Below are 25,884 nucleotides of genomic sequence, written 5' to 3'. Positions count from 1 at the left end.
CGCGCAACGGTTGGCGCCAGCGGTGTAGGATCGCCTCCCCCTCCTCAATCCAGGCGGGGTGCAGGATCGGAGCGCATCTAGGTCGCCAGGCCAAAGGAGGGGGGGGTTTCAAGCGCCCAGAATGCAAACTAACGGGGTGGGGGTGGGGAAGGAGAGGCATTTGCAGGAAATGAAAGCAAAGCGATCCAAGCAAGGATCTCTTTCGGATCCGATCAAGTAGGGACCTCAAGGAGCCTTTTTTCTCCTCCGGCCGTGCCTCTTTAAGAGCCTCCGCAAGGAACCGAGAGCGCTTTCTTTGGTTACACAAACGGAGCCCGGGGAAAAAGGGAGAAGGGGAAGGAGCGCGCCTAACGCACTTGCTTGCACTGGAAACAAAAGAGCCGACGGGGAAAAAGGGAGATGTTTTCATCTGCTGCTTTCCCAGCTTGGATCAAACCCGGAGCAGAGTCTCTCTCTCGCTCCCGGCTTTCCAAAACAAACATTCCACTCCCCTTTTTCCCATCACCCTTCCAGCCCTTCAATTTGCCTCCTTCCACCAGCTGGGCATAGGAAATGGATTTCTCTGCCGGGGGTGGGGGGGGGGATGCACGGAGGGACCGACTGGGTCGCGCAGGGTCCTCCGGGAAAGCTGCAACGATCTATTTTATCCAAGGACAAACCTGAGGTTGGGCCGGTTTTCAAGAGAAGACCTTCCCCCCCCCCAACTTCATCTTCCCAGAAGTCCTGCTTTACGTTTGTCATTTTAGTCCCAGGCCTCAAATGTGCTTAAAATTCAACACAAAACTGTCACCTTCTAAGGGAGATGGGTGGCATAAAAAATAATAATTAAGAATATAAATAAAACCAACCTGAGGAGGCAATTACTGTAGAATTACAAAGTCATAAAGGTAAAGGTTTCCCCCTTGCAAAGATGTGCTAGTCCTTCCCGACACTAGGGGGCGGTGCTCATCTCTGTTTCAAAGCCGAAGAGCCAGCACTGGCCAAAGACGTCTCCGTGATCATGTGGCCGGCATGACTAAATGCCAAAGGCGCATGGAACGCTGTTACCTCCCCGCCAAAAATGGTTCCGATTTTTCTACTTGCATTTTTATATGCTTTCGAACGGCTAGGTTGGCAGAGGCTGGGACAAGTCACGGGAGCTCACCCTGTTAACGCGGCGCTAGGGATTCGAACCGCCGAACTGCCAACCTTCTGATTGCGAAGCTCAGTGTCTTAGCCACTGAACCACCTTGATACTCATCATTAATTGGTTCCAGGGGGCATGATCAGTACCAAAAATGGGAGCTCACTCCGTTACGTGGCACTTGGGGTTCAAACGGCCAAAACTGCCAACCTTTCTGTTCGACAAGCTCAGCATCTTAGCCACTGAGCCCTCGCGTCCCCTACAAAGTCATAGGAGAATGCTAATTAGCAGGGAGTCCTCAACTTAAAATTGGGACCGAATTTCCATTGCTAAGTGGTCATAAAACAAGATGTACAAGAGACGCTGATCAGGAAGGGAACTCTGAAGGCGGGTCACAACCAATATTCATTTGGTGTCGTCATTTGAACAGTTGCTGAATGTAAGTCAAGGACTGCTTGAAATGAAATGATCAGGATGTTTTGTTTGTTCTGATGTACGAATCCACGGTTCCACCACAAAACCGCGGTAGACTAAAGCGCGCTCAACGAAAGCGCGTACGTGACGTCATCACAGCGTGACAAAAACAGCACGCTGTGATCGGTAAACTTAAAATTAACACGTAAATCTAAACCTAACCCCCCCCCAAACCTAACCCTAAACCTAACCCTAAGCCTAACCCTTAACCTAACCCTAAACCTAACCCTATACCTAACCCTTAACCTAACGCTAAACCTAACGCTAACCCTTAACCTAACCCTAAACCTAACCCTAACGCTTAACGTAACCCTAAACCTAACCCTAACCCTTAACCTAACCCTAAACCTAACCCTTACCTTTATGTGAATCGGCTTGCTTTAAAAGCGCTTTTTAAAGCGCCCTTTTTTCTCCGCGGTGGTATTTGTCGCGCTGATGATGATGTCACGTACGCGCTTTAATCGGGCGCGCTTTAGTGGACCGCGGTTTTGACGGGTCACGGAATCCACAACAGTCAGCCCTGTGTATTACCCGGGTGAAGATACTGAGGAAAAAGAGAAGCATGGTTACAAAAAACTAAACTTGCTAATCTGGTGGCATCGTCTAATTCGGAATAAATAGATCTCCAGACGGGTATCACAACCTACTTTCTTCAGAGTTGATTCCCATCAGCAAATTACTGTTGAAACGGCAAGAGATACCATAAAGCAAATTCTTTTTTAGAGTAGAATTCTCCATTGGCCAAGTGTGATTGGACACACAAGGAATTTGTCTTTGGCGCATATGCTCTCCATGTACATAAAAAGACAAGATACATTAGTCAAGAATCATAAAGTACAACACTTAATGATAGTCAAGGTCACTAATAAGCTGTCAAATCATACTAGGAAACAAAAACAATATAAATTGAAAGATACGCGCAACATGGTTATACTCTTAATTGTGGAGGGATGGATACTAGGAAGAAAGAGAATAATAATAGTAATACAGACTTAGTAAATTATTGACAGTGTTGTGGGGATTACTGTAGTTGTTAAGCAGACTGATGGCATGTGGGGGAAAACTGTCCTTGTGTCTAGTTGTTCTGATGTGCAGTGCCCTATAGCGTCCTTTTGAGGGTAGGAGTTGAAAGAATTTCTGTCCAGGATGCGAGGGGTCTGTAGATATTTTCCAAGCCCTCTTTTTGACTCGGGCAGTATACAAATCCTCAATGGAAGGCAAGTTGATAGCAATTTTTTTTTCTGCAGTTCTAATTGAAACTTGGAAAAGTTTCTCTCTCTTTTTTAAAGAGTATCTGCTAATGCAGAACCACTTGGTTGAGGTTTTTGGACCAAGAACTCTTAACAATTTAACTGAGTGCTCAGAACTTGGTATGTGCGTGTTAGATGGAGGGCTGCTTCCAGAATCAATGCCGTGATTTACAAGGTCACCCAACGTCTCATGAAGAGTGGGGGGAATACTTAGTTGGACTTCCAGAAGGAAGGCTGAGAGAAGACCACATTGAAAATATGAAAGTCCAAAAACATGTAGAACTTTAAAGGTTCTACAGGGCAGGCCTTCAAACTAGGTCCAGAAACTAAGGTATTTAAGCAGGCCCAATTGCTTAAAACCTGATGAAAATAGGAGACTGGGCTGGTGGTATGGGATGTCAATCTCTTGATGACGTCTTGATCTAAATCTGAAAGCTGCCTTGCCAGAAGTCCCATGTGGCCTTTAACAACAAGGGAAGGGACTAGATCCAATCGCTGAGAAATTGTGAGGCTGGCAAAAGTATGCACAAACTCTTTAGCGCCACCTGCTGCAGCCTGTGGTCCAGCAAGCATGAGATATCTCAGTTGTCACATCCCGGCACAGATTCTGCCGTGGCCACAGCTCCATCTGGCTGTGCAATGGAGAGTTTTGACGGCTCAAAAGCCACAGAGCCCGGAGAAGCACCTCACCACACCAGTCTCCCTTTTCCAAACACACACATCATCCATTTCTTCCTTCTTCAAATCAGTTGAAAGGGAATGGATTTGGAAAGCATGGTTGCCATCACTTGGAGCTGAAATCTTCACGATGACCATTCTGGGAATCTTCTCCAATGAAACTTGGCAAAGGTTTGCACTGTTCAGGTACAACTGTTGTGTATGTTTTTTTCATTTTACAATTTTTCATTTTTACCTATAGGTTACCATATTTTTCGGAGTATAAGACACACCTTTTTCCCTCAAAAAAGAGGGTGAAAATCTGGGTGGGTCTTATACACTGAATACAGCCTTTTTGGCCTACCAAAACCCCGCCCCCTTTGCAAAAATGGCAGAGTGCTCCTGGGGGCTGAGGAGGGCAAGCGGGACGTCTGGTGACCTTTCACATAGCTAAGTTGAATAGAGATTGTGGTCCACAACAATGCAGGTCAATTTGCAGAAATGGATAGATTGTCTATGGAAATGAAGGAGAAGGAAGCCCCTCCGAGCCCCCAGGAACACTCTATAAGCCTCCTAAAGGCTATGCATGCCCTTTTTTTTTGACAAAAATGGGCCCATTTTTCACGAAAATGGGCTGTTTTTGGGAGGTCTGCAGCATGCAAAAACTTTTTTTAAAATTTGCCTCTTCAAAATCTTGGTGCATCTTATATTCCGGTGCGTCTTATACTCTGAAAAATCTGGTACTTTATAGGAGTTGTTTTTTTTCAATTAATACGGGCAGATATTCTTGCTTTATTTTTTTAACCATTTTTCAGTTTAGAAATCGCCTCATGGCAGATTAAAGATGATAAGTCAGTTGAAAACACACCAACTGCAGCTACAATACTTTGTTCATTGCAGAGTGGGGAAAAAATGAGACTACAACATAGAGAAGTCCAAAGTAATGACAGCAAGTAGAACAGCCACTCTTAGAATGGCCAATGAAAATATCACTTTGGAGAGCTTCTAACTTTTAGCATCGACCGTCAACAGTAAAGGAATGAGAAATACACTGCAGACTAGTACTTTCTAAGACCTTCATAGAGAAGCTATGAAGGTCTTGGAAAAGATATTAAGTTACAGCGGTACCTTGGTAAGGTAAAGGTTCCCCTTGCACATGTGTGCTACTTGTTTCCAGATGTAGGGACAGTGCTCATCTCCGTTTCTAAGCCGAGGAGCCAGCGCTGTCGGAAGACGTCTCCGTGGTCATATGGCCTGCATGACTCAATGCTGAAGGCCCGCGGAGCACTGTTACCTTCCCACCAAAGAGGTCCCTATTTTTCTACTTGCATCTTTATGTGCTTTTGAATTGCTAGGTTGGCAGAAGCTGGGACAAGTCATGGGAGCTCACCCTGTTACGAGGCACTAGGGATTCGAACTGCTGAACTGCCAACCTTCTGATTGAGAAGCTCAGCATCTTAGCCACTGAGGCACCGTGGTACTCATTGTTAATTGATACCAGGAGGCATGATCAGAACCAAAAACTATTGAGCACCCAAGAAATATTCCCCATAAGGAATAATGTAGTGAGTCACAAGGGAGCCGACAACAGCAAGTTCTAGCTTGAATATCAAACAGATGATGAATACCAGGACAATTTTCATGTCAAAATGCATTGAGTACCAAATTTGATTAGTTTCAAAGCAGTTGAGTACCATGGAATATGTCGATACCTTGTTTTTGTTAGTTGCAAAGTCGTGTCCAACCCATCGCGACCCCATGGACAACGTTCCTCCAAGCCTTCCTGTCCTCTACCATCCTCTGGAGTCCATTTAAGCCCACACCTACTGCTTCAGTGACTCCATCCATCCACCTCATTCTCTGTCGTCCCCTTCTTCTTTTGCCCTCCATCGTTCCCAGCATGAGGCTCTTCTCCAGGGAGTCCTTCCTTCTCATTAGGTGGCCACAGTATTTGAGTTTCCTCTTCAGGATCTGGCCTCCTAAAGAACAGCCAGGGTTGATCTCCTCTAGGACTGACCAGTTTGATCGCCTTACAGTCCAAGAGACTCACAGGAGTCTTCTCCAGCACCATAGTTCAAAGGCCACCATTCTTTGGCGCTCAGCCTTTCTTATGGTCCAACTTTCACAGCCCTCCATTACATCTGGGAAAACTAGATGCTAGGAGACTGCTCTCCATCAAATAATTCAGAACGAGAGTGAAGGGATCCAAACCAGCTAATTTGGAGAGTTGTAGGAAATTGTGCCCTTTTTGGTATCTGTTTTAGATGTTTAGGAACGTTTGCATAAAGGAAATACCGTTGTTATGTTATTCCAGTTATATAGTTTTCCAATTAAACTTAAACCTAGTAAATCTATACCTACAAAGATCAGATTCACGCAAGCTATGCTATTCCTCGTAAAGTGAAAGTTGGATTTTGAAGAAGCAGGATAGGAAGAGTATAGTAGTATAGTATAGCCTTTCTTGTCATCGTACATCATGTATACAATGAAATTGGTTATTGACGAGTATTAATGAGTATTAATATGAGTATTATTAATACTCATCAATAACGAATTTCATTGTATGCATGATGCACAATTAATATGAGTATTAATATTAGGTAGAGTATTGATGCTTTTGAACTTTGGTGTTGGAGAAGACCTCTAAGTATATCCTGGAGAGCCAAGAAAATAAAGCAGTGGACCATTGAAATAATCAACCAGAATTTTCACTCAAGGTTCAAATGATCAGACTCAGATTATCTCACATCGGACAACGTGAACATCCAGCTTTGGAGAAAGCTCTACTTCTGTGAAAGATGGAAGGAGAGAGAAGAGGACAACCAGCAATGGTCTCAGAGCAGCAATGGGGGTGCCATAGGCTAGGGACAGAGTGTCATGGAGAAAACCAACCTTATGTGATCAATAGGAGTCGAAAACAACATGATGGCGTATGATCAATCAATAAATCCATCATGCGTGGCTTCTTATGTTGCTACAAGATGAAAGTAGAAAACTTTGCTGTTGAAGCACACAATGCAATTAAAACTGCTCTGTGTCATACATAACATTTGGTAAAGTTCATACGTATGATCATAATGACCAGATTTTAAAAAAAAACAGATAAAAGGGTTTAGCAAGATTTTATCATGCATTTGAAACTGTGAAATGTTCTTATTAAAATAGTCTCGATATATTTTAGTTGCTAATGGCAAATGTGGAATCCATTTCCTCCTTAAATCAAAATACAGGAAATCCAATAAAATAACAAAAAGCTTAATGGAGCATTTTAGATTTAACCTCTAAGAAGCTCTTTGGAGATGAAGAGGGGGACAAACATGCTTTTGTCTTCAAACCTTGGAAGCAGCCATCTCTTTTGCTGGAATCACTGGAGAAACATGAAACCAATGTGAACAATAGCAAAACGGGATGCAGGGGGGGTGTCAAACCTCCCTACGCTCTCCCGCACCCCATGTATGTGCATGCAACCCGCTACCCCCCCCCCACGCATGCGTGCGCATCTCTGGAATGCGCCCCCCCACATATGAGTGGCAGAGACCTGAAAATCAGCTGGCCAGCTGGAGGCCATGTGCAGCTGAGCTGAGCTGGGGCAACAGCTCGTCTGCCCACAGAGAGGGCCCTGCATACCACTTGTGGCATGCGTGCCATAGGTTTGCCATCCTGGGTCTAGTGGTTAAGGCACCCGACTGGAAACCAGTGGGCACTGAGTTCAAGTGCTGACTGACTGAGGCAAGAGAAAGCCACTGGGTGACTTTGGGCCAGTCACTTCCTCTCAGCCCAACCCACCTCACAGGATTGTTGTTATGGCGAAAATAAGGAGGTGTGACGGATATGTTTGTTGCCTTGAACTATTTGCAAAATAAATAAATAAGATGATATCAATAAGATAAACAAAAATATTAAAAAACATTACAAGGATTTCCCCATTTTTTTTCCCTTCAAACACAGGCCATTTTATTTGTGTTGTTTCTATCACACCCTATATTAGGCCCTGAATAATTTGCTCATGGTAAATATCTACGGAAAATTCTTTTATTATTTCTTTTATGTGTAATTACAAATTAAAGGTCCTGAGTTTTAATGCTAGCACATTTTGGTATCAAATCTAAACTCTTCCCTCTTGTTCAGTTTATTCTAAACTGGGAGTTGAAGTCCACCCATCTTTAAGTTAACAAGGTTGAGAAAGTCTTATTAACGTCTCTGGCTCTTTCTTCACAAGGAAATTAATCCATAAAAGACTGCCCTTCAAACCTCTTAACGCCACATAGCTAAGTTGAATAGAGATTGTGGTCCACAACAATGCAGGTCAATGTGCAGAAATGGATAGATTGTCTATGGAAATGAAGGAGAAGGAAGAAACGGAGTACTATCAAATCTGGAATAGATGGTCTTCCTTGCTTGAGAGTAAACGTAAAACTTAAGGTATAAATGGTAAAAGTATAATATAGAGTGTATTTAAATAAGGATATAATTTAGGATAGTGATGTTGAAAGAAATGTCCTTCTGGGTTCAGCTCCAAGTGGGGAAGAAGACACTGGAGACATGGAGACTGCTTGGAAAGATGGTTTATTGTTGGACAGGGCCACATGGCTTGAGCCCTGAACAGAAAAGCTGATCACATGCTTCAATGTTGGTGGAGAAGAAGAGAAGGGCCGAGGGAGGGGCTTGCTAGGCTTTTTATACCCTGTTTAGTCCCACCTCTCTGTTTCCTGTTCCTGTGTAAGAAATGTATTCTGATTGGTTGTCAGACTCCCATGGTGCCATGCAGGGGGCTACTCTCTAGGCTGTGTTTTGAATACAGGTAGGAGTTCTCAGATGCCATGCGGAGAGTTGAGTAATATCCCTTCCCCCTACAGCTGCAGTGGGGAAGTCTTTATTATGTAAAGTGGGCTAGCCTGGCCTTCTCAATGGCCTATTGACAAAGTGTGGATGGGCAGGAAGCTACAGGCAACTATTCTGTCTTTTAAAGCATCTTTCTTTCTTTTCACATCCAGAGAAATATTCTGCCTTTTCAATATTTCCTAGGATATTTCATTTTTTCTGGGAGAGGGCTGGATGATAACTTCCCACAGTGACATAGAGATAGAATTTTTTGCAAATAGGATTGTTACAAAAGATATGGATACTGATATGGAAAAGCTGTTATAAGTGTTAATTTTTTTGTGCGTTCTGCCTTTTAAATGTTGGAAAATTCAATAAAAAAACTTTTTAAAAAACCAGTGCAGATGTTTCATATGGCATATTCCTTATTTATTGCACTGCCAAACTTTTCCTTTACCTTGGTATCTCTCCAAACCCACACTTAAGATCTTTATCATAAACTATCATATTTTATTGCTGCCTAGCCCATTTTTGACCCAGCCTTGTCTCTTTATCTCGCACAGCTTAATTAGGACAGTTGCTTTGTTCCTGCTTTTTTTTTTTTAACACATTTTTTAATTTTTACAAATAGATCAAATCAGTGCGTGAACAGTGTGGGTATCATACATTCTAATACAAGTAAAACTGATAATCATAATTATTACATGCAGTCAACTTATGCTTTTCTAATAATAACACACACACATATGTATATAAGGTTGCAATCTATTGTGATTCAATTATTCCATGTTTTCTCTTGTTCCTACTTTTATTATACATAAAAGTATATGCCCGTGATGGGGAACCTATGGCATGTCTGCCACAGATGTTACGCGGAGCAATATTTGCTAGCACGTGAGCTGTCAGCTGATTTTCGGCTTTCCAGAGGGCTGGAGGGAAGCTGTTTTCACCCTCCCCAAGCTTCAGCAAAGCCTCTGGAGCCTGGGGAGGGCACAAAACGGGCCCAACGGGCTAGCCAGAAGTTTGGAAATGATCCGTTTCCATTTGTGCCCTCTCCAGGCTTCAGGAAAGCCCCCGGAGCCTGGGGAGCAGTAGGTGGGTTTCAATTTTTCCCCGAACCTACTCTGTGGGTGTGGCCTCCTTTGTGGGAGTGGCTTGCTGGCCATGTGACCTGGTGGGAGTGGCTTGCTGGCCATGTGTTTTCTTTCTCTCTCTCTCTCTTTCCTTCCTTCCTTCCTTTTGTCTCTCTGTCCCTTTTTCCTTTTTTTCTTTCATCTCTCTCTCACTTTTTCTTTCTTTTTTCTTTATTTCTTCCTTCCTTTCTTTCTCTTTCTGTGTGTGTGTGTGTGTGTCAGTGGTGGGTTTCAAAAAATTTTGGAACCTCTTCTGTAGGTGTGGTCTGCTTTCTGGTGGAACCTCTTCTAACTGGTTCTGTAGATTTGACGAACCAGTTCTACCGAACTGGTGCGAACTGGTAGGAACCCACCTCTGCTGGGGAGGGTGAAAATTCCCCCTCTGGCCATGTTGCAGGAAGCTGATTAGGTCACGCCCACTATGGCCACGCCCACCCAGCAACTGGTCAGGGAACCCATTGCTGCAATTTTTGAAGCCCACCTCTGCAGTGGAGAGGTGACATTGGTAAGCTGGCGGTGCAGCGTTGTCCCATTCCAAATTATCTCGGCTCTACTGACTGATCATGAGCTGAATGTTTTATGAGTGGCTTCACTGACTCCTGAGAGTCCATCTGGGACTCAAGTTAAAAAGCAAATGTTGAGATGTTTGCTGCATTCCAATCTATAAACAAATTGTTCTGAAATATAATTTTCAAGTAGGTATCCTAGTTTCAAGTTTCAAGTTTAATTTTATTTATAGGCCGCCCAATCCCGGAAGACTCCGGACGGCTTACAGAGAGGGGAAAGAAAGGAAAACAAAAGAAAATAAAAATAAAATAGACAAGTTAAAAAACAACACAGATACATTCATTTCAGTCGGGGCTGGACCTCAACAATGAGGTCAACAGCCCCAGGCCTGCCAGAATAGCTAGATCAAGAGTCTAATGATACTTTAATCTTATGAAAACATTATACACACACATGTGTGTGTACGTGTGTGTGTATTTTCGTAGATTTTCATGGGTACTGGTATGCAGGTTTTGGCGTATTCTGGTATATACAACACAAAAGAACAATAGGCACACAGCAAGTACCTCAGCCACACAGGATGTTACGAAACAGCCGACTAATCTGCAAACATCAACTCCATCAACTAATCAAGATGTTACAACACAGCCAACCAATCTGCTTACAGCAACAAGGCCAGCACTCCACACACACAAACTCCAATATTTATAAAGGGAGGTAGCTCTGATCGCGCTTTGCTCGTACAGGCACGAAGCCGAAGGCACCAGCCTAAAGATGACGACTAGGACCTCGTCGAAATGTCACCAAGATACTCTCAATCTTACACGGGAAAAGATCTAAATACGCCAAAACCTGCATATGTGTGTGTGTGAGTGTGTGTGTGTGTGTGTGTGTGTGTGTGTGTGTGTGTGTTCCAGCATAACTCTGGAATGCCTTGAGCAATGTCTACTAAACTTGATACACAGATGGTTTACTCTCTGGAAAAAAATACTGTGGGGGTAAGACACCCCTAACATCCTTCGGGGTGTGTATTCTGTTACAATATAGCCTGTTGTGCCTTAAAATGGCTTCTATTGTACAGTGCAGTGGAGTTGCCATGGTAACAGCTTCACAGTACTCCACAAGTGGGCTCCCTCTGGTAAAGGGAAAAATCCAACATTAGAAATTACATTTGGTCCAGACATTTTCCTGTGAAACACCAGGTTATCAGCTATTACAGTATAAAATCCGAGTAATGAAAAAGCAAAACGTATAGTATTCTAAACCACAAAAACCATTCTTAAGAGATCTTCCCCGAGTTCTAAGTAGACCATAAGATTGGCCCTGATGAGCTCTGTGGAACCATATTAAAGAAGATAGGAAGCCATGATTGGAACGGTATTTTCTCTTTTAACTTCCCATCTTGACTTCCTTATTAGGAGCAGAACTTGAGGGAAAGATCTCCAGTATTCTAGCAAGTAAACATGGAGGACATATTCCTGTTGTGACCCACCAGTGGAGCTGGTGGCAAACTCAGACAATGAGGAGGTTGGCGAGGAACATGGGTCAGTCCTGGAGTCTGGGGAAGGCTCTGATGAGTGCTGCATCAGAGGCAGAGATGGGGCAGGGCCGCCCGACAGTTATCATCTGCCTTCGGAGTCAGACATCAGTAAGGCAGATGAACAGCTGGAGCCTGTTCCCATTGTGTGCATGTGCAGAGCTGCCAGAAGAAGGGAACAGCTAAGGAACAAGGGTTGACTTAGGAGTAAATTCACAGGTAGACAATGAATGCCCCCTCCCGTAGAGAATAAAGAGGGGAGCGGAGTTTTCAGGAGACAATTAGTTCAATTCATTAGGATGAAGATCTGTTCCTGACTTCTTGCCAAGTATTATCTGCTATAGAGTGGCGTTTGGAAGATATCGGCCTGGCAGCTCTCCAAGCCTGATAAAGGTCTGTAGTTGGGAAATCTCTTGAAAGACTAATGGCCGGGACTTTGCTGGAGAGGAATTCTCTTTCGCCTAAATAAAAGAGGTTTTATCGGGATGAGGAGTTGGCTTCGTGCTTTTGGGAAGCCTAGGACAGAACAATTCCCTAAACCCAAGCCATTTGGAGCTGATAGGTAGATATCGGCACCGTCAGTTAAAAGTCCACACATCTTAAAGTTGCCGAGGTTTAGAAACATTGGTTTAAAAGAACAAATAAATAAATACAGTGAGACAGAAATTCCACCACAAAAGCAGAAAGGCCAGCTTCGTCATTATGTGACGCCAGTATCTATCACTGCCACTCTCCGCCTTCCCCGAAAGGATTATTGGATTCTTTGCTTAACCCTCCTTTAAAGACAATGCCATCTCTTCCAGAACAGGATTAACATAAGTTAATTGCAGATTAATCCTTTGCAAACAAATCTCTTCCTCATCTCGCTAACCCTGGCATATATTATAGTCTTCCATCATTTCCTTGTCCTCCCCACAAGCACCGATTCAGAACATCAGGTTTCCCCCCACCCCCACCCCCACCACATTCAAAGGATCTCCAGTTGGGGAAATTGAATGGAAGTTGCTCTTCAGCCTCAGTGAATGCATAACAAACAACCAGACTTGCTATTCACCCTTAAAGTTGCCACCAAACCATAAAGATCATCGCTGCAAGAAAAGGGAAATCACACTAAACTGGTTCCGAAAATCCAGTTCCTATTTCCAGAGAATGTCAATAGAGAAGTTACAAGGATAGGCTTCCACAATTGCAAATTGGCTGCTCCTGAACTCTTTAATCCTGAATTTAGAGGTAGTATTCTGGCGAACCGGTAGCGGAAATTTTGAATAGTTCAGAGAACCGGCAAATACCACCTCTGGCTGGCCCCGCCCCCATCTATTCGCTGCATCCTGAGTCCCAGCTGATCGGCTGGGTCTTCTTTTGTTGCCCTGCACAGGAGAACGGAGCTGGAAAGCAGGTTACTGGGGTGGGGGAGGAAATGGGGATTTTGCAGTATCTTTCCGCTGCCACACCCACCAAGCCAAGCCACACCATGCCCACCAAGCCACACCCATAGAACCAGTAGTAAACAAATTTGAATCCCACCACTGCCTGAATTGATTCACTTGCCAATTTCCTTGGTTCCATGGAGCACTTAGCCTACTCCAGATCAGAGAAGCAAACAAACAGAAAGACAGAGAAATTTCTCACCCTTCATGCTCTCTTCGCCATTCATCGCATCTTGGATGGACGTCCTCAGAGAAGGTTTACAGAAGGTTCTTGCCCAGGTCCCTTGAAGAGAAAACAAACGTTGGGCCCCTTGATGGTTCTCTGAACCATCCTGGCTTAACCTCGATTCTCCGGCTGAGATTGCGCTGCCGATCTTGAGTTGTTCTTCATTTCCATCTGAACTTGTGCCAGAGTTCTGGGTGCCTCGTCCTCTGTGCCATGGAGGCCTGTGCCAATAAGAGAAATGGGAGGGAAACCTTGTGGATGATTAAGCCCGGATAAAATCAAAACAAGATCTTATCACACGTCCCACTTTTTAGCCCTGGCAATTATGAAAAAGGCCAACTTGCTGCAGGCAACCTCGGGAAATGTTGCAGGAAAGCACCAGCTCAGCAAAAGAGACTCTGAAGCAAGCAAGGTTTGCTTTGCTGAGAAGATGCGGGATAATATTTCTGCAATACGTGGAGGGGTTTTTCGGGTGTTGTAGACCCGTTGAAGGGAAGTGGCAAGCGGTAAGCTCCCCAATCTGGACTGATGTATTGGAGCAAGGGGAAAAAACCCACAGGAAGACAAGGAAGGCGCACAAGTCAGGGGTGAAATTCAGCTGGTTCTGACATGTTCTGGAGAACCGGTAGCGGAAATTTTGAGGAGTTCGGAGAACCGGCAAATACCACCTCTGGCTGGCCCCAGAGTGGGGTGGGAATGGAGATTTTGCAGTATCCTTCCCCTGGAGTATGGAGGGAATGGATATTTTGCACTATCCTTCCCCTGGAGTGGGGAGGAAATGGAGATTTTACAGTATCCTTCCCCTGGAGTGGAGAGGGAATGGGGATTTTGCACTATCCTTCCCCTGGAGTGGAGAGGGAATGGGGATTTTGCACTATCCTTCCCCTGGAGTGGGGAGGGAATGGAGATTTTGCAGTATCCTTCCCCTGGAGTGTGGAGGGAATGGAGATTTTGCAATACCCTTCCCCTGGAGTGGGGAGGAAATGGGGATTTTACAGTATCCTTCCCCTGGAGTGGGGAGGGAATGGAGATTTTGCAGAAACCTTCCCCTGGAGTGGGGTGGCAATGGAGATTTTGTAATATCCTTCCTCCAGGAGTGGGGAGGGAATGGAGATTTTTCAGTATCCTTCCCCTGCCACACCCACCAAGCCACGCCCCCACAGAACCAGTAGTAAAAAAAATGAATTTCACCACTGGCATAAATGTTAGAAATGACAAAACTGCCAGAGGGAAGGAAGAGGAAGAGGGACATTCTTGGTGAGAATCGTCAAGCGACCTACTTAGGCTCCTGGATACGCAATCCATATTGCCCCACTGAATTACTGTTTTTCTTTTGCAACCATTACTATCGCCATCGTACTCATCACCTCATGATTAATCAATCCATTTATGTCAGGGGTGTCAAACTGGATTCCATTGAGGGCCACATCAGGGTTGTGTTTGACTTCGGAGGGCCAGGGTGGGTGTTGCCAGGGTGGGCGTGGCCAGCTCGATGTCACTCCTGTCAGGGGCGCCACTGGTGGCCCGAGCACTCTGCCAGCGAAAACAGGCTCCCGAGCTTCATTTTCGGCTGCCACAGGCTCCTGCAACCCTCTGCCAGTAAAAACAGAGGTTGGGAACCCGTATTCGCTGGCAGAACCACTGTGGGCCGGTCCTTTGCTGTTTTCATGGCAGCCCGGCGGCCCAGATCTGGCCCCTGGGCCTTGAGTTTGACACCCCTGATTTATGTTATGAGCTAATCGTGGCTCATACCTTGCATGGTTCAAGAATGAAACCAACTGGTAGAGCTCTTCCTTATCATGCTGCATCATATTGTGCTTCTAATTCTGACAATTAAAAGCAACGTTTCCTCAAGGCCAAAGTACACGGACCATGTCCAGAAAAATGGCTCTTTCCCTTAGATTCAAAGCCAGTGCACGATTCTGCTTGTTCCACAAGTACCGTATTTTTCAGAGTATAAGACGCATCAAAATTTTGAAGAGGCAAATTAAAAAAAAGTTTTTGCACTCTGCAGACCTCCGAAAAATGGCCCGTTTTTCTCGAAAACAGGCCCGTTTTTTGTCAAAAAAGAAGGCCATGCTTAGCCTTGAGGAGGCTTGTAGAGTGTTCAGGAGGGTTGGGCCCCCCCAAAACTAGCAGAAAACCAGCCGATTTTCCTCTCATTTTTGCCTTCCTCAGCCCCAGGAGCATTCTGGAAGCCTCCTAAAGGCTCTGCACAGCCATTGTTGCCAAAGGGGCGGGGTTTTGGGAGGCCAAAAGTGCTGTATTCGGTGTATAAGACACACCCAGATTGTCACCCTCTTTTGGGGGGGGTCTTATACTCCAAAAAATATGGTAGGTCAGGTTTATAAAAATTAGTTATTTTCTCACAGCTGACCCCTTTTTTTGCATTTGGGGGAATTAGAGGCACTTTAAAGGGTAAATACCAAAGTGATTCTCTAACATGCTGGGCACTGCCTGAAGCTGACGGAGGCTGCACACTCCGAGAACCACACAAGCTATGCTGCACACCCAGAGCAGGTGGATAACTGCATTGCCAAGCAAGTTGTGATGCTTGAAGCAGGACCATGGGGAAAAAAAGAGATGGGGCTTTGATCGCACAGTTGTGGTTGCCATTTTGAGTCTTTTTGAGCCCCCCCCCCCCTCCTCTGCAGATGGCCCTGGTTTGCGGGGTGGGGCTTTCAAAATCTGCAGAAAGTAGCATTAGAATCTCAGCGCAGAAATGTTGCCACGGAAGGCGTCTGGGAACCAATTTTGAGGCCATAAATTCTTCTCTGAACTTTGACCAGGGATCAGAATTTGGGGTGAATCCTAGTGTAATAGAAAAGCTATTTGGGGGGGGGGATGAATTCTAGTTTAATGGAAAAGCTATTGCGGGAGAACATGCGGGACACGTGTGTGCACGCAGGGAGATCATGTGTGGGGTTGGGGGGAGCGTGGGTGGTGTCGTGCCCCCCTGCAGCCCGTTTTTGGTCCTTGGAGGCTGCAGGGAGTCCTGCTAGGCCCAAAATGGGGCACAGGGGTATGCACATGTGCAGGAGGTGCAGTGGTGGTTTGCAGGTGGTACACCCCAGTACAGGCATACCGGAGCCAGCCCAGAGCACTGAATACTGTTCCGGTACAGTGCTCCGGGGGACTCACCCACCCACCCGAGCTCCTTACCGCTCTTTTAAGTCTTCTGCACTTCTGCGCACATGCACGGTGTGTATAGCACCTGCACGACGCTCCGCTGAGCAGCTGGAGTGTCGCCGAAGCTCACGGAGGCGCTAAGATGCATGTACGCGCTGCGCATGTCCATGTGGACACCGCCAGGCCCATTCCAACAGTACCAGTTGGAATGGGATCCGGAACCCACCACTAGGGGGGATAGGAATGTGGGGAGTCATGTGCGCATGCGCAGGAGGGCGTGGGGCAACACTTTCAGCACGTAACGACAAAAGGGTTAGCCATCACTGAGCTAGGCTGCTGCTCACAGATTGTAGGAGAAGGAGTGGGAGAAGAAGGAGGAGGAGGAAGAGGAGAAGGAGAAAGGCAGGAGGAGGAGAAAGGGGGGAGAAGGAGAAGGGGAGAGGAAGGAGAGAAGGGGAAGGGGAGAAGGAAGAGGGGGAGATTCCCTCAGAGGAGAAAAGTTCCAGCAATGGACTATCTCACTGCAACCTCCAACCGCAGAAGATAACGTGCAAGATCCTATCTGTGTAGGTGGCATCACTCCCAGGCAGTAGCGCTTAGTGTATAGGCAGGGTGACATCAATCATGTCTTAAACAAACACTGCAGAAGACAATTGCTTTCTTTAGGGAGCTCCCACACCCAGGATGTGTTGAGACCAATTTCCACAAGGTTCAGTTTGCTAATTTATTCCAATGCCGTGGCTTCGTGTTGCAATCTCTCTTGGAAAACTTTTGAGCAACTTTTCAAGCCTGCCACAGGGGGTTCCTGGAGAATGCTAACTCCTTGGGGGAGGGGGGTGGTTACGTCCTTAATAAGACAGCACCTGGTTGGCTTAATCCCTCTTAGTTCTTAGAGGGAAGACACCAGGAAGTCCCAAGATTTTTAGGCTACTGTAAGGAAATGGAAATTTATATACAACAACGAAAAGAAAAAGATGGAAGGAAAGAGTAGTGGAGAGCTGAAGGGAGAGAGGGAAGTGGAGTGGACTGGAGGAGAGGAGGGAAAGGAAGGGGAGGGGAGAAAGGCCAAGGGAAGAGGAGAAAGAAGGAGACAGAAGAAAAGGGAAGAAGGGAGGGGAAAGGAGGGGAGGGGAGGAGAGGGGAGAGAAGGAGAGGAAAAGGGAGGGGAGGGAAATAGGGAGGGGAGAGAAGGAGAGAGGGATGGAGAGGGGAGGAGAGGGGAGAAGGAAGGGGAGGGAAGGAGAAGAAAAAGGACAGAAAGAGATGGACTGCTGTTGTAAAGTTGAAAACATGATGTATTATAAAGGAAAATGTATAATAAAAACATTTTTTTAAAAAACATTCCAGAACAAATCACTTCTGTGCACATCTGTGCAAGAAACTGCATGGGTAGGGTCTGTCTGTGTGACCCACAAAGGTCCACCTAATCTCCAAGAGGGGAAGCTTTTTGTGTTAACAGAAGGTGTACAGCAGGGGTGTCAAACTCAAGGCCCAGGGACTGAATCCAGCCCTACAGTGCTTAGATCTCGCCCACAGGACCTGAGAGGGCCGCGTGTGGCCCTCCTGAACTCCGTTTTCACTGCCAGGGGGTTGCAGGAGGCTGTTGCAGCCAAAAATGGAGCTCAGGAACACGTTTTTACTGGTAGAGCGCTTGGGCCACCATAGGTGCCCTCAACAGGAGTGACATCAAGCTGGCCATGCCCACCCTGGCCATGTCATATACTCTGCCCCCCAAGGTTAAACATAATTTCGATGTAGCCCTCAATGAAATTAAGTTTGACACCCCTGGGGTACAGCTAGAATGAAGAGGTTTGGACCCACTGACGAAGTCCGTCAGGGTCATGTCCTCAACATACTTTCTCCCATGAGTGCCATAGCCGCTGCCTCCTTCCCACAGAGGTCATCTTGCTGAGCCTGGTCAGAGCAGCCCTGAGACCTCATGCTTAGAACATTGTTGTTGTTAGTTGTAAAGTTGTGTCCGACCCATCGCGACCACATGGACGACGTTTCTCTAGGCCTTCCTGTCCTCTACCATCCTCTGGAGTCTATTTAAGTTCACTCCTACTGCTTCGGTGACTCCATCCAGCCACCTCATTCTCTCGTCGTCCCCTTCTTCTTTTGCCCTCAATCCTTCTCAGCATGAGGCTCTTCTCCCATGAGTCCTTCCTTCTCATTAAGTGGCCAAAGTATTTGAGTTTCCTCTTCAGGATCTGGCCTTCTAAAGAGCAGCCAGGGTTGATCTCCTCTAGGACTCACTGGTTGGATCGCCTTGCAGTCCAAGGGACTCAAAGGAGTCTTCTCCAGCACCATAGTTCAAAGGCCTCCATTCTTTGTCGCTCAACCTTCCTTATGGTCCAACCTTCACAGCTGTCCGTTGCAACTGGGGAAACCATAGCCTTGACTATACACACTTTTGTTGGCTGGCTTAGAACACGATTGTACTTAAATCGCCGGTGTCCTCTTCTCCAGGGAGGAAGTTTAGGACAAGAAGGGAGTGACTAATAGCGTCCAGATAGGTTTGTGTGTTGTAGCCAGTGTAGATGCAACAGAGATACATCATCCTTGTTTTCTTCATGCAGGAAGTCCTCAGCTTCCAATCATTTGTTTAGCAACTCCTCAAAGTTACGACAGCCCACAAAAAAGCAACTCACAACTGGTCCCAGCATGCCCCACAGTCGTGTGATCAGAATTCGAGCTCTTAGAAACATGTGCTTATGACAACTGCCGTGCCCTGGGGTTGTGTGATCCTCACTTGTGACCTTCCCAGACAGTGTCTGACAAGCAGTCGGTGAGGACGAGAGCTGGGTTCACTTAACAACCATGTGATTCACTTAACAACCTTGTGATTCACTTAACAACCATGTGATTCACTTAACAACCATGTGATTCACTTAACAACCATGTGATTCACTTAACAACCATGTGACTCACTTAACAACCATGTGATTCACTTAACAACCATGTGATTCACTTAACAACCATGTGATTCACTTAACAATTGGTAAAATCTGGTAAAAGCTAAAATCAGGTGCAGTCCGCTTAACAACCACCTTGCTTAGGCACCAGAAATTCTGGTTGTGGTTGTAAGTCATAATTGTGGTCGTAAATCAAGGGCTACCTGGACGCTTTCAGACTAGAGAGCCAACAGCTGTTAATCTTGTCTGGGGTCTCATAGTAGAGGCTTCAAGATCTACCCAGTAAGAGGGATTTATACCTTTTCTTATAAGTTGTTATATTCCTAGTAAAAAACAATTGAACATACAGTATAGGCGGGGTGTAATCATGGAGTTTACCTACCATATGCCTGACAAGTCCCACCTGAAGTATGCAAGCTGTCATATGGCGCATCCTAGTGGTCACTAGCATGTATAACAGCTTCTTTTAAAATGGGATTTCTGGACAAGTATCCAAATCAAAAGGCAGTTTAAGCGCCACACGTATACACAAGAGAATATTACCTTTAGGAGAGGATATTTGTAACTTGGGGTTGAAGTATGGCATCCTTAGGTACTCTCTGAGCTTGGCCGTTTGCTTGCAGACATTTCATTACCTAACTAGGTCACGTCTTCCGTGCTAGAAGGGAGTGGGGTTTTCTGTCGCTCAACTATTTTGGTGAGGGTAATGTTTTTTTTTTTTTCTTAGTACTTCCTTGTTTGGGCTATTGTTTATTGCTTGATTGTGTCTCTGAGATTAATTGTGATGTTAATCCCTGCTTACCTGAGTGTTGATTGCTGGAAAGGATGTGTTCTGGTCTTTTGGATTTTTCTTAGCTTTTTTATTGCTTCTTTTAAATGGTGTGTAGATGTTGTTTATCACTATGTGCCTGTTGATGGCTGATTTGTCTGAATGCCAAACTTCCAGGAATTCCTTAGAGTTTTTGAATTTAGCTTAGTTTCCCAGTTGAAAGTATAGTTTGTCCATCTATTATAAAATTAAGGAGTTTTCATGGTGTTTGTTTTTTTTTTTACTCCTATTTGGGGTTGATAGATGTGCTCCACAGAGTATTACCTCTTTGGGTCATTGGTTTCTCTCTTGAAATGTACATAATCTTAGGAAATGTTTTCTCACATTGATTCGGTTTCTGGCTTTCAATCCATTCTTATTCCTCATCCTGCATTCTGGAACAGGATTAGAGGCGGTATTCAGCAGGTTCTGACCAGTTCTGGAGAACCGGAAGTGGAAATTTTTGAGTAGATTGGAGAACCGGTAAATACCACCTCTGACTGGCCCCGCCCCCATCTATTCTCTGCCTCCTGAGTCTCAGCTGATCGGGAAGGAATGATGATTTTACAGTAGCCTTCCCCTGGAGTGGGGAGGGAATGGAGATTTTAAAGTATCCTTCCCCCACCACGCCCACCAAGCCACTCCCACCAAGCCATGCCACGCCCACCAAGTCACAGCCACAGAACCAGTAGTAAAAAAATTTTAATCCCACCATTTAACCGGATATGTAGCAGAGCCACAGTAGATGGATTGTGGAAGTTTTAAAATATTTATAAATTGTTTAATGTGAGTGAGAAATGCATTCTAAAAGGTTAGAAGTATATCTTGGTCACTTATTTTTATTCATTTTTTAAAAAACTTTTGATTAGGCTAGCAGTGATCTTGGGTCACTCAAAACTTGAAAATATATAAAACACCTTTCACAATAAGCTTGGTTGTCAGGATTTAGTGAACTGAGAATTTTTAATGCTGTTTAGGAAACTGAGTTGTAAGAAGACCTCTGACTGTTTATAGCAGCACATAAAACATTCGGGCCATTAAATATCCATAATAAACGTAATTAAAACCAACACTGAAAACCAGCACTGGCTGGGGAATTCTTGGAGATGAAACCCACACATTTTAATGTTGCCAAGGATGATAGACTTTCTTGTAAAGAATGGAGGAAGAGGACGAGAGGAAGAGAAAAGTATTTTTGAGGTTTGATGGCTAATAACACTACTTTTGTGGAGTAGTCCCATAACATTATATATCAATGGAAAGATAATTTAATCAAGAATGTAATGCAACAAAGTTTGTTATCTGTATTCTATGAAAAGTTATAGCCAAATATAGTCAGCAATAAAACCCAGGTAATAGAAGCAATTGTTCAATCTTGGTTTCGCATTATAACAGCTGCAGAACTAAAATATTTGGTTCACTCCATGGGAAGACATTATAAAGCCATAATTCATGCTAAAGGTTACCCAACCAAGTCTTAACTGACATGATGATAATTTTTGTATATCTCATTTTTTCTACGTGTTTCGCTGTTCTTCTTTATAACTGCTATTCTAAAAGCAAATCCTTCATAAAAGTTGTTGCATTACATTCTTGGTTACATTATCATTTCCATTGATATATAACTTTACGGTACTACTCCAAAAAAAGTTGCGTTATTAGCCATCAAATCTCAAAAATACACTTCTGTTAGATACCAGAATCAGTTACAATGGTTTCCACCAAGGTCCTCTGTTCCAGCGGGAACAGAGATTCAACCTGATTGGTCGAAGGGTCTGACAGCTCCCTATAAAAGGGCTGCTGTCAAACTGACCCTTCACTGGATTGTACATAGTTGCTACTGACTTAATAAAGAGTTGTTGTTGCCTAAGCCTGGGTGTGTCTTTCCTTTATCCGATCTAACAACTTTTCCCCCCAAAAGGTTTTAACAATTTTGGCCACTACTCTATGACCTTCCCAGTTGGTTTCTGACAAACAAAATCAACAGAAAGCTGGATTCGCTTAACAACGGCATGACTTACTTATCAACTGTGGTGATTCCCTTAATGAGCCAAAAAGTTGGGGGCCTCTGCCGTAAATGATAACAGAGGTGCACGGATTTTACTTGTACACCACTCAGAGTGTGAGGGAGATGGGCAGCTTCTAAAAATTTGATAAATGCGTAAAATAAATGAATTTGACTATGTGACGTTATCAGGTGCCCATCTGGGGGAATTCTGGTTGCTGACCAGAAGTCCACACATCTTAAGAGTTGCTAAGGTTGCTGAGAAATGCTGGAAGAGAGAAATAAGAAAGGAGGACAGAATTGTGGCACCAAGGCAGAATGTCAGCGTTCCATATATCATGCAGAATTAAATCAGAGTCCAAGGCAGAGTTATCCTTAAAGTTCCAATTTCATAAGACAGACATGTTGGCACAAACTGTGGAATCCCAATTCTAAAAGCTTCCTGGGATTCTACCCAATTGAAAGTTCATGATCTTACCTCCACACCCATAAATTCATCACATGGTCCAAACTTCTTCAGCCACGCTGGCATCTCCACCCAGCTGGTTCCAGTCAGATACAGAGGCGCGGAGACAAAAGATGACCTTGGGCTTCTAGAAAGGAATAACAACAACACATTCCACAATTCTACTGCTTTCTATTCCCTCTCCCAATTACTACACTAATGAAACAGCATAATGAAATAAGAGAGAGTGTGGCAGGCCAAAGATCCTAAAAAGGAATATAACTGCAGGCCTGACACAGAGGTGGTATTCAGCAGCAGTGGTGGGTTGCAGGCAGTATGCTCCGATACAGGCATACCGGTGCCTGCCCGGAGCACCGGGTACTGGTATTTTGCAGTATCCTTCCCCTGCCACGCCCACCAAGCCATGCCATGGCCACCAAGCCACACCCACAGAACCAGCAGTAAAAATATTTGAATCCCAAAGAAGATATATCAGCATATCTCAAGGAGCACTCAAATGAGAAATATAAACTGGAGTGGAGAAGATGGATTGACTATATTCAAAATAAATACGGGACTAAGAAATTCCAGATAGTTTATGACTGAAGATGCAAGGAATGATATAATCTGTTTAGAGCTAGCCTAGCAAGGAGGAGTTAAAGCTCAAATGAAAGATGATACTAACTTTCTTTAAGTTTATTTTAGAACATCTTTGTTAAAGATTTATACCCTGTATTTGTTCTGGGAAGTCGGGGGGGGGGGGGGGAGGTTGGGGGGGGGTCAGGTGGGGAGGGTGGGAGAGGGGAGGTAAATATTTGCAAAAGCTTTTTTTCCCCAAAAAAATTCAATAAAAATTTTTTTTGAATCCCACCACTGCATCAAGCGCACACTGTGAATCAACAACAACAATGGGGGAAACCAAGCAGCTCTTTGGCTGGCTGCAGCCCAATCTGAGCTGTCTCCCCCATTTCTCCACCAGCAACCCTGAGGTTCAGGGAAAGAGTTAACTGTCCTTGGGGCAGCGTTATGACAATTAAGGGAGGGGAAAGGAGCAGCCTTTGGAAAGACAACTGGAGGTGAATGAAGGGAAGATGGCAAACACATTGCAGTTAAGAGGCAACAAAGATGACAGGGGGAAAAAATATTAGAAAGTAGGAAATCCAGAAAGGGGATTCGGCAGGAAGTCAGCGGAAATTCAGCTGAAATTAATCCCAGTGGTGTATGTATTGTTTCAGGTGCCCTGCTTTCTTGATGGTGGGAATTTCTAAAGATGAGCCTAGAATGTCTTTGTTTTAAAAAAAATCTCCTGCAAAAACAGAGGCTGACTGGGAAGGGTCAGAGAGTTTCCTAAAACCAGTCCCACTCTCTTGCAGCTGATGTGAGCCTGCTGGCTTCAGAAACTCCAAAAACAGGTAGTCCTCGACTTACGACCACAATAAAGCCAGTGGTGGGATTCAAATTTTTTTACTACCAGTTCTCAGGACGTGGCTTGGTGGGCATGGCTTCGTGGTCATGTGACTGGGCATGGTAGGGTGAGCGGTTGGGTAGGGCGAGCAGTGAGTTGGTGGGCAGGGCGAGGGGGCGTCCGGGCAGGTGGGGGTGGGGCTAGCGAGAGGTGGTATTTGAACCAGGTCAAATTTCCGCTACCGGTTTACTCAAACCAGTCCGATCCGGCTGAATGCCACCTCTGAATGGAGCCCAAAATTTATGTTGCTAAGTGAGAAATAAGTGAGAAAGTTTTGCCCAATGACTTTTCTTGCCACATTTGTTAAGGGAATTGTTAAATTAGAAACATGGTTGTTAAGTGAATCTGGCTTCCCCCCCATTGACTTTGCTGAATCAGAAGGTCGCAAAAGCAGATCACATGAGCCCGGGACAATGTAACCGTCGTAAATATGAACCAGTTGTCCAACATGTGAATGTAAATCATGTGACTATGGGGTCACTTATGCAACGGCCATAAGTATGAAAAATGGTCGTAAGTCACTTTTTTTCAGTGCTGTTGTAACTTTGCACTGTCACTAAGGGAACTGTTGTAAGTCGAGAACCACCTGTCGATATTACCATCAATAAATTCCCTTCTTTCAGGCAATAATTGAAAAACAAGTGTTTATATTGCAGGGCCCAATTTAGTTCAAACCAATGGTGTGATGTTTCATATTCTTGGAAGAGTTCCTCCTTGCTTCTGCTTAGCAAGGTACAGGTGGTCCTCGACTTACAAAAGTTCATTTAGCGACCATTCAAAGCTACAACAGCACTGCAAAAAGTGACTTATGGTGCGTGCCAGGAAGCTGAGCTTCCAGTTTCCAGCATGTGCATGCGCACTGGTCACATGGTCTTCCAGTTTCTGGTGTGCATGCATGTGTGAAGACCAGTTGGCTGGCGCTCCTGTGCATGAGAACATCAGCTGGCCAGGGCGCCTGTGTGCACTCCAACCCAGAAGAGCAACAGGTGATGGCTGGTGTGCCCGGAGAAATGGCTCCCTGAGCCTCCACTTACCTGCATCCAAAACAAGCCACATGGGGACTCCTGGGAGGAGAGGGGTGGAGTGGGCATGGCCAGCCAGGGAGGGTTCTCTGATCTACATAGAATCTTAGCTAGAGGTTCTCCTGAAGCCCTAGCAGCCCACTTCTGGACTCCTATGTGTGAAAACCAATCACAAGTCCCTTTTTTCAGTAACTTCAAATAGTTCCTAAAGGAATGGCTGCAACTCAGTTTAGCCATCCTGGTTCTCAGTACGTCTTTCAAGACAGACATCTTTAAAAAGCCATTTTTTTTTAATCCAGAGCAGATTTTCATAATTGGCATCTACTGTCATCCTGCAAAGATTCCCCTCCCACACAAAGGATCCACGCCTTGCATAACCGTGTAATATGTTATCTGGTCCTCTTAAGAACCATTAATTGATTTGGCAGTGTTGAAACGCTGCACCTGCCACTGTGCGATCTGTTTCTCTAATCAGCTTGGGACTGAAATCCAATACAACTCTTCCATTTAAATGCACACATGTTCTGACCGAGGTTCCCCAAGAGCATGACGCAAACTCCTGGTCCCGACAAACCACCTTTTATTAATGGACTGTGATTTCTGCTCATTCACATCCAGCAAAGTCTTTCAAGGGAGGATTTACAGTCACAGACCTTATCTGGCTTGGAGAGCTGCCAGACCGATATCTGCAAAACTTGGCCAGGAGTCTCAGAGAGTCACGAACCAATTAAGCGAACTAATTGTCTCCTGCAAACTCCACTCCCCTTTTGCTCCTCTTTTATTTCCTCTGGGAGGGGCCATTCATCGTCCACCTCAGCCTTACTCCCAAGTCGACCCCTGTTCTTTAACTGTTCCATTTTTCTGGCAACTCTGCGCATGCCATCATGACACCCCTAATTCCAGGGAGTCCTTTTTAAAAAATCTACATTTTTTGGATCTG

At 45.0% G+C, this 25,884-nt stretch overlaps 1 protein-coding gene across 1 annotated transcript in view; it reads right to left on the bottom strand.

Moving 5' to 3' along the window:
* The window catches only part of ETV6 (ETS variant transcription factor 6), a 173,272-nt gene extending 150,714 nt beyond the window's left edge, over positions 1–22,558 (bottom strand). Inside the window, exons 1-2 of the mRNA XM_087722241.1 lie at positions 22,491–22,558; positions 13,132–13,376 (exon numbers count right to left, since the gene is read on the bottom strand). The gene's annotated coding sequence lies outside the window, so the exon portion shown is untranslated. The remainder of the gene's footprint in view (positions 1–13,131; positions 13,377–22,490) is intronic.
* Between the last annotated feature and the right edge of the window lie 3,326 nt (positions 22,559–25,884).

The sequence above is a fragment of the Thamnophis sirtalis genome, unplaced genomic scaffold, assembly GCF_051295495.1.
Source record: "Thamnophis sirtalis isolate CommonGarterSnake01/CBP01778 unplaced genomic scaffold, rThaSir2_p1.2 scaffold_9, whole genome shotgun sequence".
NCBI lineage: Eukaryota > Metazoa > Chordata > Lepidosauria > Squamata > Natricidae > Thamnophis > Thamnophis sirtalis.
Note: the sequence above shows the minus strand (reverse complement) of the source record. Positions and strands in the feature narration are given on the sequence as shown.